We start from the raw sequence: 20,129 nt of genomic DNA, 5'->3' as shown, positions 1-20,129 counted from the left end.
GAATGAACCTCTAGCGCCTTCTCTCCTCCCCAGAACTCAAGGTGTGGGACCAGAAGTTCTACGCCCCTGTGATTGGTTCACCTGACAACCAGCCCCCATCCTTAGGTGCTTTCCAAAAGTCACCTCATTAACATAAACCTAGTTGTGGTGGTTAGGGGCTTGTTATGAATAACAACACTTTGTCTTTATGACTCTGAATCATTTTCAGGAACTGAGGACCAGAGACTAAATATTATACAAAAGATGCTCCCACTGCTCTTATCACTCAGGAAATTCCAAGAGTTTTGGGAGCAGTGAGCCAGGAGCTATGGATGAAGACAAAATTCATGTGAGAAATATGTATGTGGACATCTGAATGACCAAATATATATTTCTTATAAATCACAATGTTGCAGTATTATAATTTGTAACCCAGATTTGATCATTGGTCTCTGGATATTTTTCTGAGCCTAATATTTCATCTTATTCTTTTTTTTTTTTTTTTTTTTTTTTTTGCGGTACGCGGTCCTCTCCCTGTTGTGGCCTCTCCCGTTGTGGAGCACAGGCTCCGGGCGCGCAGGCTCAGCGGTCATGGCTCACGGGCCCAGCCGCTCCGCGGCATGTCGGATCTTCCCGGACCGGGGCACGAACCCTTGTCCCCTGCATCGGCAGGCGGACTCTCAACCACTGCGCCACCAGGGAAGCCCTTCACCTTATTCTTAAGTTCTGGAAATGGTACATCCTTGGAGTTCTATGTCCTCTGAGAACTAAGTTCTGTCTTGTTCCTTCCAGGGACTAGAGCAGAGGTCACAAAGTCAAATTCCCACAGACACTAGCAAGACACATAGTGAGTGAGACTGGCAAGATGCAAGGTAGTAGAGAATGTTGAGGCTTACATGTCCCCTGTGAAAAGGACAGCTGCTTAGCTGTGACAGATGGTTGTCATATAGGAAAACTAAATCTGTTATTTTCTTATCCTCCAATTATTTCCAAAAAAACCCCTAAAATCCATATTTTTCTAAGAAATTTCCCAAAGCTTTAAATGTTAGCAAATAATGTAATAATAACAACCTTAGTCATACACACATACACTCACACTCAGGCACACACCCTCCTGTGAGCAAAATCTGGCTCAGGGTTCCATTTTGCAAATTTGAGGTTAGAGCTTCGTCTCAAAAACCTTGGCTATCTGATAAATGGGAATCTTTATATGAATAAAGATATTAATAATAACAAATCTTTCTTTGCAGAAATGTAGAGGTATTTTTCAAGTTAGAAAAGGAATAGACTCTTTGAAACATTTTTGTACTGAAAAGGTAGAATGAACAAGCTTACCCTTGATTAAGTTGCTTGAAATGTCCTATAGGGACCAGGTAAGAAATGTAAGTCTATCAACCCAGATCACTGGGGGAAAATTCACAGTGTGAGGAGACCACCATGTCACAAGGAACCTCTGAAAGGAGGCTTAGAGTCATTCTGCTTTATCCTCTTTGCTAAAAAGGCAACTAGGATTGTTCACAAAGACTCAGGCTCTCAACCAATAATTCCTTACTACCCAAGAGAAGTTTCTATAGCATGAAAGTGAATGGGATTATTCTGTTAAAATGACCTTTAAAAGAAACCAGAACTTCATCTAAATTAAGAAAAGAAATACATTCACAATATAGGTTTTAACTTATCTCAGAAGCAATCTTTGGATTTATAAAGTAGTTGTGTCAGTAGGTAAGGAGGAGTAGAAATTACCTCCTTTCTGATGTCTATGTGAATTGTCAATATAGTCACAAGTGAAAAATAAGCTATGTCAGAGATGAGAATCCATAAAAGACAGGGAGGTCTTCCATCTCAAGACATCATCATGAGAAGCTGTTTACAGGGAAATGACTGATTCTTGTTGTCGGTTTTCATTTCCCAAATTCATCCTTGATGGAATCAAGATGTGAAGTTTCCTAGGTAGATTGGGAATAAAGATAATATCTGACCTCCATGGGACAAGTGTTCTAGGTTATTGAAAAGAATGTATCGAAAAATGTGTTTTACTATATGCAGTAGTTAGGATTTGCCTAAGATTCAGTGGTTCTCTATGGGGGAGTGATTTTTCTCCTTAAAGACTATTTTGGTTGTCACAAGTCGGTGGGAAAGTGCTTTTGGCATCTAATGAGAAGGAGTCAGGGATGACGCTGTACATCCTACAATGCACAGGACAGTCTCCAAAACAAAGAATCACTTGACCCCCAAATGTCAGTAATGCCAAAGATGAGAAACCCTGAAGTGGAGTGATGTTTGATACTCTATCTTGTGCTAAATTACAAAGACAAAAATTGTACTTTAACAGAGTTCCACTGCATAATACAGATAATTTTGAGTACGCAGTGTGATACGAAACAAAGAACATGATTTTAGTTTCAGGTGAAACTGGTTTAAATCCTACCTCCTCCACTTTTTAACTATACGAGCTTGGATCTGTCTGTGTCTTGGTTTTCTCATCTATAAAATGATGATATTAATAATACCAAATTCAAAGAGTAATTGTGAAAATAAGTAAGTTCTCGTACACAAACTACCTAAAACAGTGGCTGGCCCACAGGAAGCCCCACATGAATGTTAGCTAAAAACATACATAAGTGAATGATGTTAAATAAAACAGATGTAAAATGCTTATCTTCCTATAGCAAATTCCTCCTCTTTTAACCTAGTTGGTGAAATAAAAAATACGACATTGACTTCAGTCTTAGCAAGGAGCATAATAATTTTACAATGCTGCACCTGTTATTCTTCAGTTCTTTCCATTGTATTCCAGTCTGGCTCACCTCTACTATTTACACAACACTAAGCAATGCAAAGGTGTAAAGCAAGATTCCTACGTCTTTTCTCTAGTTCAGTCCTTCCTAACTGTTGAAAATTAAACTTTATTTTATGTGGCATATTTCAAGCTTTTGTTTCCTTCAGCTATGGCATCAATTCAAGAAAGGATCGGGGCTTCCCTGGTGGCGCAGCGGTTGAGAGTCCGCCTGCCGATGCTGGGGACACGGGTTCGTGCCCTGGTCCGAGAAGATCCCGCGTGCCGCGGAGCGGCTGGGCCCGTGAGCCATGGCTGCTGGGCTTGTGCGTCCGGAGCCTGTGCTCCGCAATGCGAGAGGCCACAACAGTGAGAAGCCTGCGTACCGCAAAAAAAAAAAAAAGAAAGGATCAAATGACATAACAGCTGTACACAATTTTCTGATATATTTGCAAAGGTTTTTCTTTTTTATTTTAATGGAAGGATCTTGAACTCTGTAATGTACAGAAAAGTATACATATTTTCCAAATTGTTTTTTAAATTGGCTGGCTGTATTTTTCTAGAATTTCTGTCTTTCACTTTTTCCCAGTGTCCTTCAAAAAAGGCATATCAGATACTTCAGGATATCTTCACTTTTCTGAAGACTGAAATAAGAATTAAAAAGAGTAGTGAAATACTCAGCCATCATGTTATTTTTGGTAGAGCTGTGTTCTTTTTAATTGGGGGCTTTACATTCATTGGGAATAAAAAATCTGTTTACTCTGCTGGAGGAATTAGGCTCTGAAGAGATTGTTTTAGTTCTCTGTTTATGATGATTTGTTAGCTCTTGACTGCAGAAATAATTTTGTTGTTTACATTAATCTATGGTGGTAGTATTAACTTCACATCATACATAAATATAATTATTGATCATTACCAGCTGTAATTCAGTGTTAGAATTACAGATTTACATAATTGTGCTATTAAGTATAAACTTGAACGTCATATCTGGGGTCAGAAATAACTGGAGGCAGTAGAAACAGAAAATTCTGATTATATGTCATTCATATTTTAATACACACTGTTGCAATTTTGATCAGTGTTAATGTAAATATTTTTATGTACTTTACAGCAATGAGATGCTAATGGGTGGAAATTATAGCAATATTGATCTAGCTAATAAAATGTAATACATTAGTAAGAAAGGATATGTATTATATGCTTCAACTATTACTATACATTATCTGCCTAAGGAATGTGAGCTTCATCACAGGTGAAGAAAGGTTTTTGAACCAAACACTATAAGCTTCTTCTCATTGACAATCATGGTTTTTCTGTTCTGTGTCTTTTATACTGATGTGCATTCAAAAAGGGCAATTCCACTTCTGTGACATTAAAATATTCTCTCTTGATATAATTAGTATGTGAAAAACATTCTATGATAATCAAAGTTGACTTGTCTAGAAATATTCTTTAAGATGCTACATATGTCTGTATTATTTAAGTCAATAAATGGATTATATATAAACAATGCAGTAAGGCCTAAATTCTAACCTTAGAAATTCAATAAGTTAAAATGCTTCACGAACACCAATACTTGCAAGCAAATTTTCAAATGAAGTAATTTGGGTTATGATATCAAAAACTCAGTGGACTTCTAACTTTTTAACACTAAATTGATACGTTTTTAGAGCTATCTTTTTGGGGATTTAGAAAATTAAAACTGGAAAGGATCATAAATATTAATTAAGCTACTTTTGTTTTCTTTTACTGATCCCTGTATATTATTGAATTGTATGAGATTGCCATTTTTGTGTATCAAAACTGATCAAATGGGCTTCCCTGGTGGCGCGGTGGTTGGGAGTCCGCCTGCCGCAGGGGACGCGGGTTCGTGCCCCTGTCCGGGAGGGTCCCACGTGCTGCGGAGCGGCTGCGCCCGTGGGCCATGGCCACTGAGCCTGCGCATCCAGAGCCTGTGCTCCGCAATGGGAGAGGCCACAACAGTGAGAGGCCCGCGTACCGAAAACAAAACAAACAAAAAAAAACAAAAACAAAACAAAAAAACTGATCAAATATCACCAATTTCATATGGTCCATCCCAACTATATATCCATCTATTCATGTGCCTATCTGTCTACCTATCTATATCAATCTACCTTTCTAAATATTTTTTTCAAAGTAAAGATAATAAATGCTTGTGGACAAAATTCCAAAATACAACAAAGGTAAAAATAAAACACAGAATTAATTTTTCCTTTTCTCTCTTATCCTTAGTTAGTTCTTCTGCCCTAATTCAATTTTTAAATTGTGATTTATCTATTTGTATAAATGGTGTTATACAAATGGCTCTTATTCTGCAACTTGCTTTTATTTAACTTTTTAAACAATTTTTAAATTGTGGTAAAATCACATAACATAAATTTACCGTCTTAAACATTCTTTTTTTTTTTTTTGGCTACACCGCGAGGTTTTTGGGATCTTATTTCTCCCGACTAGAGATCGAACCCATGCCCCCTGCAGTGGAAGCACAGAGTCCTAACCACTGGACCACCAGGTCTTATACATTCTTAAGTGTAGAGCTCAGTAGTAAGTATATTCACATTGTTGTGCATTCAGTCTCCAGAACTCTTTTCATCTTGCAAAGCTGAAACTCTATACTCATTAAATAATTCTTTATTCCTCCCTCTTCTCAGTCTCTGGCAACCATCATTCTACTTTCTGTCTCTATGAATTTGACTATTCTAGGTACGTCATATGTGACATCACACAGTATTTGTCTTATTTTGGCTGGCTTATTTAGCTTAGTATAATGTCCTCAAGTTTCATCTATATTTCAGCATAGATCAGAATTTCCTTCCTTTTCATGGCTAAATAATATTCCATTGTATGCATATACCACATTATGTTTATTCATTCATCCATCATTGGACACTTTGGTTGCTTCCACCTTTTGGCTATTGTGAATAGTGCTGCAATGAACATGGGTGTGCAAATATATCTTTGAGACCCTGCTTTCAACTCTACTGGGTAGATATCTAGAATTGGAATTGTTGGATCTTATGGTAAATATATTTTTAATTTTTTGAGAACAGCCATACTCTTTTTCATAGCAGCTGCACCATTTTAAATTCACACCAACAGTGCCCAAGTGTTCCAGTTTCTCCACATCCTCACCAAAATGTCTTTACCACTTTGTGACAAGTATCACCTTTCCTACAGTTTCCAGTAACATGTTCCTTGTACCTATCTGAGACCTCATGAGAATGACCTTTAATGTCATATTTCTATTAACAATCTGGTAAAGGCAATGTGGGCTATTTTTTTTTTTTACTTTTTTGTGCATTTATTGGCCATTCAGTTTTCCATGAAATGCCTATTCAAATGTCTTGCTCATTTTAAAACCAGATACTGATGGTTATACAGGCAGACCTCGGAGATATTGCAGGTTCAGTTCCAAACCACTGCAATAAAAGGAATATCACAATGAAGTGAGTCACACAAATATTTTGGTTTCCAAGTGCATAAAAACGTTATGTTTACAGTATATTGTAGTCTATTAAGCATGCAATAGCATTATGTCCAAAATACAATGTGTATACCTTTGTATTGTATTTAAATATCTCAATTTAAAAATACCTCATTGCTGAGAAATGCTAACCATCATCTGAGCCTTCAGCGAGTCACAGTAGTAACACCAAAGACTACTGATCACAGATGACCATAACAAATATGATAATAATGAAAAAGCTTAAAATATTACAAAATTACCAAAATTTGACAGAGAGACACAAAGTCAGCAAATGTTGCTGGAAAAATGGTGCCGACAGACTTGCTCAGTGCAGGCTTGCCACAAACTTTCAATTTCTAAAAAAACATAATATCTGCAAAGTGCAATAAAACAAGGTATGCTTGTATATAATGTTATCTTTACTCTTTCATATGTTTATATAAAAGATATTTATATAAGATATTATATTCCATCTAATGTACAATTGTACTAAATACTGCATTTATGTGTATATACATGTGGGTGGGTATGGTCATCAAAGAAATGGAAAAATTATTCATATTTAGGTTGTCACATTTACAGAATCCTTTGTGTAAAATAAGTTAAAAAGAAGGGGATATATGATTATCTTTCTGTTAAACAGATCTAGTATTTTCCCCTCTAGGACACTCTAGTATTAATGCAGTGTCAATAGAACATTCAGACTTTAGGGTAGCACAAAAAGACTGAGAGTTAAAATATGGTACAAAAGGAAATTTTTGTAAGCCATTTTTGAGACTGCTATAATTTTAAAAGATGACTGTTTTAGGCACTTGAGATCAAGTTCAATACCAAAAGTTTAAAATCTTTGAGTCAGTTCAAGAGGAATGGCCAGTTCTATGGCATCTTCATTCATATTCTAGCTCAAAACTAATTTCCTTCAGGTTCACTCTTGACACTCCATGTTGACTGGAGCTGTCCCAGCACTCTTTCTACAGTTAAGTACTTTGCTTGCCCTACTTTAATTCACATTGTGTTTGTCTGTTCGTTCGTAAGTGTTCATGAAGTTCTCTTATCTTCAATTAAAATAAACTCCAGGGTAGCAGGGATTGTGTTGAAATGCTCCTTCTCTATCTTTCCCGTGAGCCCTTTTAATGTGTTGGTGTGTACAAGTACATGACAGATGCTGCTAAATGAATGTCTGACCTTCTAATTTGCTGTAACGTTCTTCCAAAGTCAACACTCTCTGCCGATCCTCTTCCTATGAAAGGAGTTGTCTTTGATGTACTACAACCATATCATTGAGCTCTCTGTCTCAATCTTTCAATTCTCCAATGAGCAGCTGCAGCCCTTTTCCATTGCTCCTCGACAGTGGAAATCTCAACTTCTGACCCTGTGTTCTGGAGTCAGGCCAGGAAGGAGGCCGAAGGGTTCATAGGTGTTTCCTCTGCCCCCGGAAAGGGTCGGGTGTGGGCAGCCTCACCTTAGAAACGCCAGCCACGCGCGCTTGCCCAGAGAGGCGGGGGCCAGCCCCAAGCCCTGGAGCCCTGTGCCCTCGCCGGCCCAAGCAACCCTGCCCAAAGCGCCAGCTCCCCGGAGTACGCCCCCAATGTGGGCTCTTTTTATAGCATGTGTCTCAGCCTCTTCTTATTGTACAGTTCCAAAGCTACTTGCACATTTTGAAGTATCTGACTCCGCAGCACCTCCACTTCTCAATACCAAAATCTGTATTCGTCAGCTTGAGCTGCCCTGAAAAAACCGGGAACTGAGTTACACAACCAACTGAAACTTACTTTTTTACAGTTCTGAAGGCTGGGAAGTCCAAGATCAAGATTCCAGTAAGGTTCAGTTTCTGGTGAGAGGTGTCTTCCTGGCTAGCAGATGGCTACTTTCTTGCTGTGTCCTCAAAGAGCAGAGAGAGCAAATTCTCCGATGGCTCTCCTTTAAAGACAGGAATTCTAAGGGATCAGGGCCGCACTCTTTACTGTTATCTCACTCAAACATTATTACTTCTCTGCTCCAAGTACAATCACACTGGAGGTTAGAGCTTCAATATGTGAATTTGGGGGGACATCATTCAGCCCATAGTGCACTTATTTTTTATGTTACCATTAAAAATGGGTTCTTGTTTTTTCATTTTATTTTTATAGAAAAGCCATGAACTTTTGGTATTGCTTTTGTAATGAGCAATCTTAATATTTTACCTTAAAGTTTCTAATAGTTTTATGGTAAACTAGGTTGGCCTTTCAGATACATAATATCTGAAAATAATATTTTCTTCTTATTCAACATTGTCACATTATGATTTCCTCATGTCTAATTGCATTGCCTAGTATTCTAAGAACATTATTAAAATAGTGATGATAGTTGGTACCCTTCTTTTTTACATGAGAGAAAAGTGAGATCCAGACAAATTGTTTCTTACTCAAAGGTATATAAGGAAGGAAAAATATTGTGTTATTTGATACAACTCATCAATCCCTTTGTTGTTTGTCCTTGTTGTTGATGACGATGATGTTCTTGTTCTTGTTCTGGTTATTTTCATTATATTTGGGAAGGAAAAAAAATACTTGAGTAAAAATCATGTACACATAGATTTTGGTGACATTTATAGACAGGAGGTTGGGGGTTTGTAGTTTGAAAAATTTCACAAGCAAATATACTTCACAGATTAAGAGAATGATAAACACTAAAACAGACTGCCTCCTCATGAGGACAATGATACAGCAAATGCTTAGGTGAGCACTCCTCAAAGTTCATTTCCTCCAAAATGTTCTGCTGTCCTTCTCTGATAAATCCCCCTCAGTTCTTCCAAAAAGTAAGATATAAGAGAGAAAACCTCATTTGGGTGCTAATCTCCCCTTAGCATCAGTTTCAGTACTTTTCAGCATCAGTACTTTTTTGTCGAGAAGTTTTGAAATATGTTTACAAGTCATTCAACAAATAAGTGACACTCACTTGGACTAGGTGATAGATATATAAGTAAAAGTAAATAGTGGTTTCTGAACTACTGGAGTAGTTGCTGGAGGAATAATGGTAGCCATAATGACAACAACAACAACAAACAGAGGTTATTACATTTCTAATAGTCTGTTAGTGGACACAGTGAATATTTGAAATAGTTAAGCCTGACTAAAGAGGTCTCCATACTGTAAAGACTTGGAGACCCACTCAACCTTTCTACAACCTGATTGTTTTCTCTGTAAAACAAGGAGACTTGTGAAACAGCCTGGAATTTTATTCCATTTCGTATAAGGTATTCCATTTACCTAATTTTGAATCTTTTTTGATGTTAGCCTGTGAATTTCAAGGGTTTTTGGTTGGCTTTGCTTTGCTTTCAGTAATTCTCAGTTGATCACCCTATGCATGTAATTGGAGGGGAAAAGAAGAGGAAGAATCAAATAAATGGTAAAATACTAGAAAGGTTTTTGCTGCTGTGGCTGTTGTTTGGTTTTCTATTTTATTATCTGAGCACATTAATTAAGGCTTCCTTTTTGAAGTCAGGTAAAGATGGGAGCTCTTCTCACCTCACCTAGTACTAGTGTCTTCATCCTCCTTCACCACCAAGCCAAGCAGCTTCCAGCACCTTCCATCTTGGCCATCTTCTCTGCCAGTATACTACACAGCCATAATTAACGTGTTCTTAATTTTCCAGATTATGTGGGTCCATAGTTTTTCTACTAACCTTTGAAGCCAACTGCCTATGTACCATAAGTTCCAGCCTTGCCTAATTACTTGCAGTTTACCAGACTCTCATATGTCCAAGTCTTTGTCCACCAAACTTTCTGGGCTTCGTATATTTTCTCCACACCTAACCCTTTGTCACTTCAACCACCCTCCATCCTCCAATCCCCCTGCTGCCCTAAAGTTCTTCTCTATAGCTTTCAAATAAACATTGACTCATTTAACAATATTAAATTCAAATGGCAATTCATCAATATCCTGCAGATAGGTAAATATTGGCTACCGCTTTTTGCATGCCTCATCTATAAGCACTCTATCCCTTCTTTATCACACTACCTTTAATACTTTTTATTCACTCACTGGAATATCTGCTAGATGAAGGCAGGGGTTTTTACCTGTTTTATTCACTGTTGTATCCCTTAAAATCATGCCTGATGGGTGACAAGTGCCTAACAACTATTTGTTTCATATTGCTTTAATTTGTTGACATGTTTATATCCTTCTACTAAACTCCAAGTCTCTTAGTACAGAAGCCATGTTCTATTAATTTTAGAGTTTCCCCTTAGAAGACAGAACATAAATAATTAATTAATGCTTGTTGAAGTTGCTTGCTTAAAATAATCTCATATTATTCTATAATATTTTGGAAACCCTACTTAATTTGCATTGAGATTAGAAACCAAAGACACTTAAGTGAATTTCCCAGCCTCATTAGCCTTTGAAGTTATTGTTCCCCTTTGCACCGACATGAAGCACTAGAGATGCTTCAGTAAAGAGCAGACGCTTCCTCTGATAGGGGACCAAGGGTCCTCCAGGAGGCTACCCAATTCACCATCAAGGTTCCAGGCTCAACAACTCAGCCTCAAGGATATAATGAAAGTTTAGTATAGGAGACAGAATGCAATGGAAACTAAAGAACTCTCTCTTTTCTATCCTTTCTTTATTCTGCTAGCTTTCTGAAAATCTGTATATGGGATGAAACCTTTACCTCTTGATCCAAAGAACATGACATCGAAATAAATTGTTCTTAGTAAAATGCAGCATCAGACATTCACAAGTCATACAAAACGTTTTTTAATCTTAACCTGATTTACTTGCAATGTGAATTACTGTCCTTTGCATTTAAAGTTTCCTCATTTGTGAAAGGGGATAAGATGCAGACCTCTTCACAAGATCACATGTCACTTAACTAATTAATATTGTAATTATAAAGTACTTAGAAAATATAATGCACTGTACAAATGCCAAGTGTTGTTATTAGAATCATTTGAGTGCTCAGCTCATCTAGATTTACTACTTCAGCAGGGCAAATAATTCTAAACAGTAAGAAAGCCTCAACGATGCATACTAATTAATCTAATTTAAACATTTATTATGTGCTGTAAATATGCCTTGTTAAAATATACATTTTAGTTAAGGCTACCATTAAAGCCATCCTTCAGAAATTGAGTTGCTTGAGGTCTGCATAAAATGAATTCTGCTTTGGCTTTTCGTAGTGACAGTTTAGATCACATTTATCTTACAAATAATTTCCCTGTTGATTTGTTATTTGTTTATTTGACTGAGTGCTGATTATCAGGGATTCAGCTAATATTAATTTTTAAGTGAGAATAAAAGGAGGAAAATTGACACACTCTCTTTGTCTCTGTAGCGGAAGATCTGAAAAGAAACAATATATTTTTAACTGCCATGCCATTACTTTAGTCTAATATTCATTAGGGTGCCATTTCTAGAAAGGAAATACCCAAGAGTAGAAGATAGAAACATGATGTGTGCTTTTAGGGAAAACTATAGACTTTGGCAATAAGAGCCGGCACTATCTCTATAGGTTACATCTGCAGGTCCCAGAGTTGACAGAACATTAGCAAAGCTAAAAGGAATTTATGTGTGGATCCTTTTTGCCACAGCACATCAAAAGGCAAAACACAATGACTAATTCTCCATGTAGAATAAAGAGATTCTGTGAGGGTTGTTTTCTATTTAAATGAATCCACTTAAAAAAATTAACTTGTTCCTAGTGGCAGCCATTTACCCACTACAGTCAAAAGCTGAATTCCATATTTAGGTTTTTCAATTTCTTTCAAAAAATACACGCTAACTGGTCAGTTGGATCAATATGTAAACCTTTTTCTCCATAGAACTTAAAGTAGAATTTCTATTGCTGAGTATAAAATACATTTCCCCTGGTGGAATACTACCTTCTGATCCTTGTAAGTGTCTTCCTTCTGTCAGAAACCTAAAGACACATATTAACCGTTGCAAAATAATAATAATAATAAATACAAAAAGAAATAACCTGAGGCTTTTCTGACTTCCTTAATATTCACATCAATGAAAATTTTGTTAAATCTCTAATTACTTTTAATTTCCTACTGCAGATTACACAACTGCCCATACTTTTCATCAAAACCTATAATATGCCAATAAATGAAGTTATCACCCCACCTATTGACTCTGTCCTAGCAAATACTGTCCTGTCACAAAACAATGTACTTTCACAAATGACCACTCATTGGAAATGGCCACTTCTCTACAGCTGTGAGTGGGCTAAGAACTAGAAGAATCAGAATACACATCAGGAAAGCAAACTTCAGAAAAATGAAACTACGATTATGTTTACTTCCTTGTCTCTTCATTGCCAGACCCATCAGGTAATTTCAAGTTTCTGAACCATCACAATGAAAGAAAAGCAAACTCCATCACCATTTCGGTTTACAAATAAAATGTATTTTTTGAGATTAAAAAGCCATGTACTGGAAAATGTATTATAAAGAGAAATTACATTTTAGTGAAATTAATTGCAGTTCCTGAGTAACAGAATAAACATATTGATATAATTCTCTTTACAATATTCCATAACCACGGTGAAAATAAAATATTCTGAAACAAATTTACATTTGTCTTTCTCTTTCCAGCTCTCCCCTATCACATTTATCTTCTACCTATCTTTTTAACTTAATTACGTGGGTAAGAACATTAATTATAAATGCAGTTAAGCCCTGAAATCACTGAATTTTATTTTTATATGTTATTTACTGTTAAATGCAAACTTATATATGATCGTCCCAAACAGCTTCATCTCATTCAAAGGGCCCCTTAGACAAATTTTCAGTTTGATGAAAAACATATTTAAACTATTTGTATTTTTCAGCAACCTGACATCTCTGTTGAAGGTCATATAACTTTTATAATAAGGGACAAATGAGGCATCTAAGGAAGCATTTATCATCAAATTTAACTACTAATTTTATACTTATTTTCAATAGAAAGCAGAAATTGCCTTTCCATAACAAAAAATATGTAATTATATTTTATTAGTCTCTCTCTCTTTCTCTATTTTATTTCTATTGTGATGGCCTATTACCTATGTTGCTATATAGTAATATCTTGATTTACAAATTACCTGTGAGTTGAGCAATTATATAAGAAATCACCCGTGTAAAAAAAAAAGCTGAAAAAATTATGTCATATAAAATGTTGCACTTTGCAATTTTAGCTTTATGACAAAAACACCTCTGAGCACAGATTGTTTGAGATAAACAGGCAGGTCCTAAGGAAGTCATGAAGCCTGATAATTTGTCTCCAGTGTAAAGAGTTCTTTACCTAAAGCTTTAACTTACCTAGGGATGACCTTTGTTTTCTCTTGTTTTTTAAAATTCTACTCCCCAAGTAAATAGGGAAAAATCTGATTATTTTTCAAGGACTGTGTTGATTGGGCTGTTAATTTAAAATGTTCCTTGTAGAATGACTAAATTGATACCTATCAGCTACATGACTCCCCAACATCATAGAGTGACAAGGACTAGATCTTAACCCACACATCTTTTCACTGCCCCACTGTGACGTTCAGAGCATCTTCAAGCACAGGGACAGCAACGCCTTAGTTTGGTTGCTTAAGCTGCTTGGTAGTAGTTCCACTGGTATTTGGAAGGGACTCTAAAGGCAAGTCTGACTGAAGCTTTTTAGCATCAGTTGCTGGAGTGGAAAACTGGTTTTCTGATTTCTAATTTTCTCCAGAAAAGAAGTTTTTCATTAGTGAGTCCTACTTACTAATGAAACTATTACTCTACTGGCATTGCTTTCTACCTTCCCACCTTAGCTCCCTCATAAGTAATAAAATACATAGTATAATTTTAGTAGGAATAAGATTCTATCCTATATACTGAAAAGGGGAACAAATAATTAGAGAAGGCTGAAGCTATGGGCAGATGGGTAATAAACTCAAAGTATTTGAATAAAAAAGAAAATTCTATAGTACACAGTGATTTCCCACTCATTGCCAGGGCAGCCAAAAAATCAGCTAATTCTAGAGCTTGATCCTGAACTTCTCTAGGCCATTTCTAGACCTGCTCCAAATTACTCTTAATCACGTCTACCTTTAAAAATCTCAGAAAGGGGCATGGCAGGTGTTGTTACAGAAGGAAAGGCACTGTGTAAGAGTGGACTGAAAAGGGAGGAAGGCTAAAGATGAAAGAGCTCTCAACCTTCTGGACATTCATTTAGTGAAATTAAGGCAGCAGTATATTCCGTGTAGAATTACCACACTTCAATATAGAATATTGTAAAACTCTAAGGAAGAGGAAATCAGTCCAATGGTTTGCCTTCATCTTTTACACAGTCAACTACAAATATCAGATACTGAACAGAACTTTGAGTTTTCAAGAATACATCAGAAGCCTGTGAAAATCATGGACGACATGCCAAAATGTCCTTGGGAAAACACCTTTTAGGCTACTAACATAGTCTAATACTACTTAAGATGCAACTGACCCTTCCATTTCAAGGATATACCTTTCCTCCAGGCTTGTGATTTGTAAAGGGGAGATAGTGCTGGCTTTTGTATGGCTTTAGCTTTGACTCTTTCTCAATAAAATGTTTTATGATTTAAAAATACCTTTTCTTCCTCCTTGCATGTATTTCTGTAAAGTCTACCAAATCCCATTTGTTACTCTTTCTCCAAAAATCAATAGGAATGACCTAGTTACACAAATCAAGAGCTATAAGTTTGAGAGGATTAGTCCCATTGCCATAAAAAATGAAATACATGGTTCTTAGAAATTTGATCCAACATCATCCTGTTCTGCCATCTAGTTTATATAAAGCATCTTGAGACTTCATGTGAATGATTTATACTGTTTAAATCAGATTCCTCTAAAGTAATGGAAAATATAGGCGTAATAACAATATTGACCTTTGAATTACAAGAGTTTGAACTGCATGGGTCCACTTATATGCAGATTTTTTTTTTACTAAGTACCTGCTACAGCACTGCGCTATCTGAGGTTGGTCAACTCCACAGATGTAGAACCATGGATAAGGAGGGCCAACTATAAAGCTGTTACGAAGATTTTTGCTCAGAAGGTTGGTGCCCCTAACCCCTGTGTTGTTCAAGGGTCAAATGTAGTAATAAATATCATTTTGTAGTTCTTCACAATATGCTAATTCAATATAAGGTTTTGTTTAATCCCCAAATGGTCCTAAACGTTATTATCATAATTTTATTTCCAGCTTTATTGAGATATAGTTGGCATATAACACTGTATAAGTCTAAGGTGTATAGCATAATTTTTTCATATATGTATATATTGCAAAATAATTACCACGTGTTTAGTTAACACATCCATCACCTCACATAGTTACAATATTTTTCTTGTGATGAGAATATTTAGGATCTGTTCTCTTAGCAACTTTCAAATATATAATACAGTATTGGTAACTGTAATCACCATGCTGTACATTCTATCTCCAGAACTTATTTAAATTATAACTGGAAGTTTGTACCTTTTGACACCTTCACCCATTAACCCCACCCCCTTACATCTTCAGCCACCAATCTGTCTCTGTTTCTGAGTTTGGTTTTCTTAGATTCCATGTGTAAATGATATCGCATTTGTCTTTCTCTACCTGACTAATTTCATTTAGCATAATGCTGTCAAGTTTCATTGAAAATGGCAGGTTATTCTTCTTTTTATGGCTGAATAATATTCCAGTGACCATGTATGCCACATTTTCTATATCCATTCATCTGTCAATGGACACTTAGGTTGTTTCCACATCTTGGCTCTTGTAAATAATGCTGCAATGACCATGAGGGTGCATACATCTCTTTGAGATAGTGATTTATATACTTTGGTTACATACCCAGAATATGATTGCTGAATCATGTGGTAGCTCTATTTTTAATTTTTTTGAGAAATTTCCATAACGTTCTCCATAGTGACAATACCAATTTACATTCCCACCAGCAGTGCACAAGTGTTCCCTTTTCTCCACACCCTCTCCAGCATTTGTTGTTTGTAGATTTTCTGATGATGGCCATTCTAACAAGTACGAGGTGATACCTCATTGTGGTTTTGATTTGCATTTCCCTCACAATTAGTGATGCTGAGCACCTTTTCATGTGCTTGTTGGTCATTTGAATATCTTCCTTGGAAAAATATTTATTCAGGTCCTCTTCCCACTTCTTAATTGGATTATGGTTGACACTTGAACAACACAAGTTTGAACTGTGTAGGTACACTTATAGGATCCAAGATTTGTTGAAACCATGGATATGGAGAAGTCGCATATAAGGAGTACTACTATAAGTTATATGCAGATTTTCGACTGTGTGGAGGGTCAGTGCTCCCAGCCCCTGTGTTGTTCAAGGGTCAACTCTATTCATTTTTTTACTACTGAGTTGTGTGACTTCCTCATATATTTTGAATATCAATCCCTTATCAGATATGTGGTTTGTATCTAGACTTTAGCTGAGTCTAGCTGTCCAAAATATTTGATTTGCTATTAGACTGTCAAATAGACTTTTTAAAAAGTATTAGATGAAGCAGAAAGACAGAACAGACAAACTTCCTTATATATTCTTGCTTTTAGAACCATCCCAAAACTCACATAAATACTGGAAAAAATGTGCAAATTCTGGTGATGCAATACAGAGAACTATGCCTAAAGGAGATTACTTTTGTCATTTTGTAAAGTATAGGTAAAGAACTTATGTGTGAAACCTATTAGGGAGTATCAAATTAAATCCTGCTGAACTGAAGAAACAAAGGAAAAGCACACAGATTCATCAGATCTAATACGTCAGTAATATTGAGATGAACATCCATGAATCATGAAATGTTTAGCTGAAAATGTTATTTAGTAAGAATCTAGTCTCTTTTTTTAATCATAAGTATGAACATTTTAAAAGACTGCATTTTAAAAGATGCCCAATGGTTAATGGACTATGCTTCAGAAATGCATATTTAATTTTGTTGGAAAATCCATTTCCAAGAATGGTGTCAGTAAATAAGAAGGGAGGGGATGAGTAGTATTCTACTGTATATATGTACCACATCTTCTTTATCCATTTGTCTGTTGATGGGCATTTGGGTTGTTTCCATGTCTTGGCTATTGTAAAGAGTGCTGCTATGAGCACTGGGGGTGCAAGTATCATTTTGAATTAGTGTTTTCATTTTTTCCCAATATTTACCCAGGAGTAGAATTTCTGGATCATATGATAGTTCTGTTTTTAGTTTTTTGAGGAACCTCCTACTGTTTCCCATAGTGGCTGCACCAATTTACATTCCAACCAACAATGCACAAGTGTTCCCTTTTCTCCACACCCTCCCCAACACTTATTATTTGTAGACTTTTTAATGACGGCCATTCTGACTGGTGTGAGGTGATACCTCATTGTGGTTTTGATTTGCATTTCTCTAATAATTAGCGATGTTGAGCATCTTTTCAGGTGCCTGTTGGCCATCTGTATGTCTTCTTTGGAAAAATGCCTATTCGAGTCTTCTGCTCTTTTTTCTTTTTATCAAGTTGTATGAGCTCTGTATATATTTTGGATATTAACCCTTGTTGGTCATATCACTTGTAAATGTTTTCTCCCATTCAGTAGGTTGTCTTTTTTGTTTTGTCAATGGTTTCCTTTGCTGTGCAAAACGTTTAAGTTTAATTAGGTCCCATTTGTTTATTTTTGCTTTTATTTTTTTTTGCCTTAGGGGACAGATCTAAAAAAATTTTCTATGATTTATGTCAAAGTGTGTTCTGCCTAAGTTTTCTTCTAGGAGTTTTATGGTTTCAGGTCTCAAAAACAGACACATAGATCAATGAAACAGAATAGAGAGCCCAGAAATAAACCTGTGCACCTACGGTCAATTAATCCATGACAAAGAAGGCAAGAATATACAATGGAGAAAATAGAGTCACTTCAACAAGTGGTTCCGGGAAAACTGGACAGCTACATGTAATACAATGAGATTAGAACATTATCTCACACCATATACAAAAATAAATTTAAAATGTACTAAAGACCTAAATGTAAGACCTAAACCAATATTTTTAATTGGATTAAATAGATCATAACGAATATTTTTTGCCTTTCATTCTAACAAACACTCTGAGTCATAGCTGTAAAGGCTACTGGTTGTTCTTTCCCCAAAATACCTGAGGTCTGAAAGGAGAACATGGGTCAAGTGGAAAGTTGGTCCCTTCTGCCCAGATTTAGGTCGTGGATGCCCCATGCTTAACTCTCAAAGAAATAAGAGAAAGCAAGCTTTCTCTACTATAACCATTCTCACCTAATATTTCAGTGAAAATAAATAAATAATAGGCTTCTTCCACTGGAGACTCACCAAAGAGACAGTCCTAAAGATCTCCCTCCACCACCCCCCTTTGTTCTTTCCCATATTAAGGAGCTCTTTGTGCTAGTTTCAAAACAAGAGGACTTGGAGACTATGAACATCATTCAAGATCACTTCCTGCCAGAACTAGAGTGTACCCTTGATGCTGCCTGAAGCTTGCCTCTTTAAGTGAAAGTCACACCAGAATTCTTTTTCCACTCCTCCAAATTTTTAATAATGGGAGAACCAGTAAGCTAACTAGCCAGGAAAAAACCTTGTTAAAAAAATAAGTAAACACTTAAGTGCATCATGCTGTATGCCCAGATATATATTAACAAAACTCTACTAAGAGACGACCCACAGTAGTATATTCCAACTCCTCCTGGTAGATTGTTTTCCAATAACATGAAGATATACTCTCTACTGTTTCTTTTTTCTTACTTTTGTTGCCTTGTCACACTTTGAAGGTGGCACTTGAAACATTTTTTTAATTAAGCAGTGAAAAGCTCCACACTTTTGTTCTCAGTGGTAATTCTAACATTAACTCTGTTTAGCACAGCTGTTCACACTCCATAAAATAAAGTCTCCCTTCTGATAGGAGCAGTGGAATTTAAGCCTATGTTTTGCCAGAGATTTAGATGTGTAACTCAGAACTCAAAAGAGTTAGAGATGTGAAATCAAATACAATAGCTCATAGATGAAAAGTCACAAGAAACTTAAACCATAGAAAATTAGCATTAAACTTTCAACTTACATATTTAGAATTGAAACATTTGGATATCCACATTAGGAGAAATATAATTAACAAAGTATCCCTTTCAAGTTGTAATTGTTGGCCACTTAAAACAATTTGATCTCACAAATTAAAAGAAAAAAAAATAGTGGAGTCTAAGCAGATGCTTCATAAGTGAGTCTTTGTTCATTCTTATAAAACATAAATATAATACTATTTACTACTTCAGCAGTAATTTCCATATAGGATTATACATTGCTAAATTTAGTAATCAGAGGGTCTTGTTTTGTTTTGCATGAAGCATGAAACAGGATTATGTGTAACTGGAAACATCTAGATACACATTATTATTACTTATAGAAATTTAATTAATATACTAATCGATAAAATAATACACATCTTTCAATATTTGGAATCAAAAATTTATAATTCTGTGGGCAAAATAAAATCCAATTATAAAATTCAGAAAGTCTATTTCTGTAGGATTATCCTAAAAGTATTGAATCAGTAGATTTGAAATTTAGAATTAAAACTTACTGCGTGTAAGATAAGGTTACAATAACTAAGAAAACAATTGACATTTTTTAATAGATCTCCATTTCAGGTACAAATAGTGAATACTTAATGAGAACAATGACTGAAACAAAAATTCTGGAGACTCACAATCTTGAACGTATTTTGTCAAACTTATTATCTTGGCACCTTATAACTAATGTACTCTCAAGGTACACTGCTGTGTGATACATTTCTCAAAAGGCCATTTGCTCACTTTATCCAAGTGTCCACCCCAAACCTTACTATTATTACCTAGCACAATAATATCTATTCCCTTCCCCAGGACTCTTTTCTGCTGCCAGCAACAGTAATGATCTTCCCCATATA

The 20,129-nt window shown here is 35.9% G+C and overlaps 2 long non-coding RNA genes across 2 annotated transcripts in view; both read right to left on the bottom strand.

Annotated features, from left to right (window-relative positions):
- The window catches only part of LOC113617338 (uncharacterized), a 254,836-nt gene that overhangs the window by 91,119 nt on the left and 143,588 nt on the right, over window positions 1-20,129 (bottom strand). The window lies entirely within an intron of this gene.
- Window positions 5,677-19,280, bottom strand: LOC113617339 (uncharacterized). Its single transcript, XR_003431602.1, has 4 exons — window positions 19,269-19,280; window positions 16,403-16,411; window positions 13,956-13,963; window positions 5,677-6,481 (listed from the first exon to the last, which is right to left on the bottom strand). It is a non-coding gene; the product is annotated as an uncharacterized LOC113617339 (long non-coding RNA).

Source organism: Aethalodelphis obliquidens, unplaced genomic scaffold, assembly GCF_003676395.1.
Source record: "Aethalodelphis obliquidens isolate GAN/ISIS:26980383/991018 unplaced genomic scaffold, ASM367639v1 scaffold4, whole genome shotgun sequence".
Lineage (NCBI taxonomy): Eukaryota > Metazoa > Chordata > Mammalia > Artiodactyla > Delphinidae > Aethalodelphis > Aethalodelphis obliquidens.
Note: the sequence above shows the minus strand (reverse complement) of the source record. Positions and strands in the feature narration are given on the sequence as shown.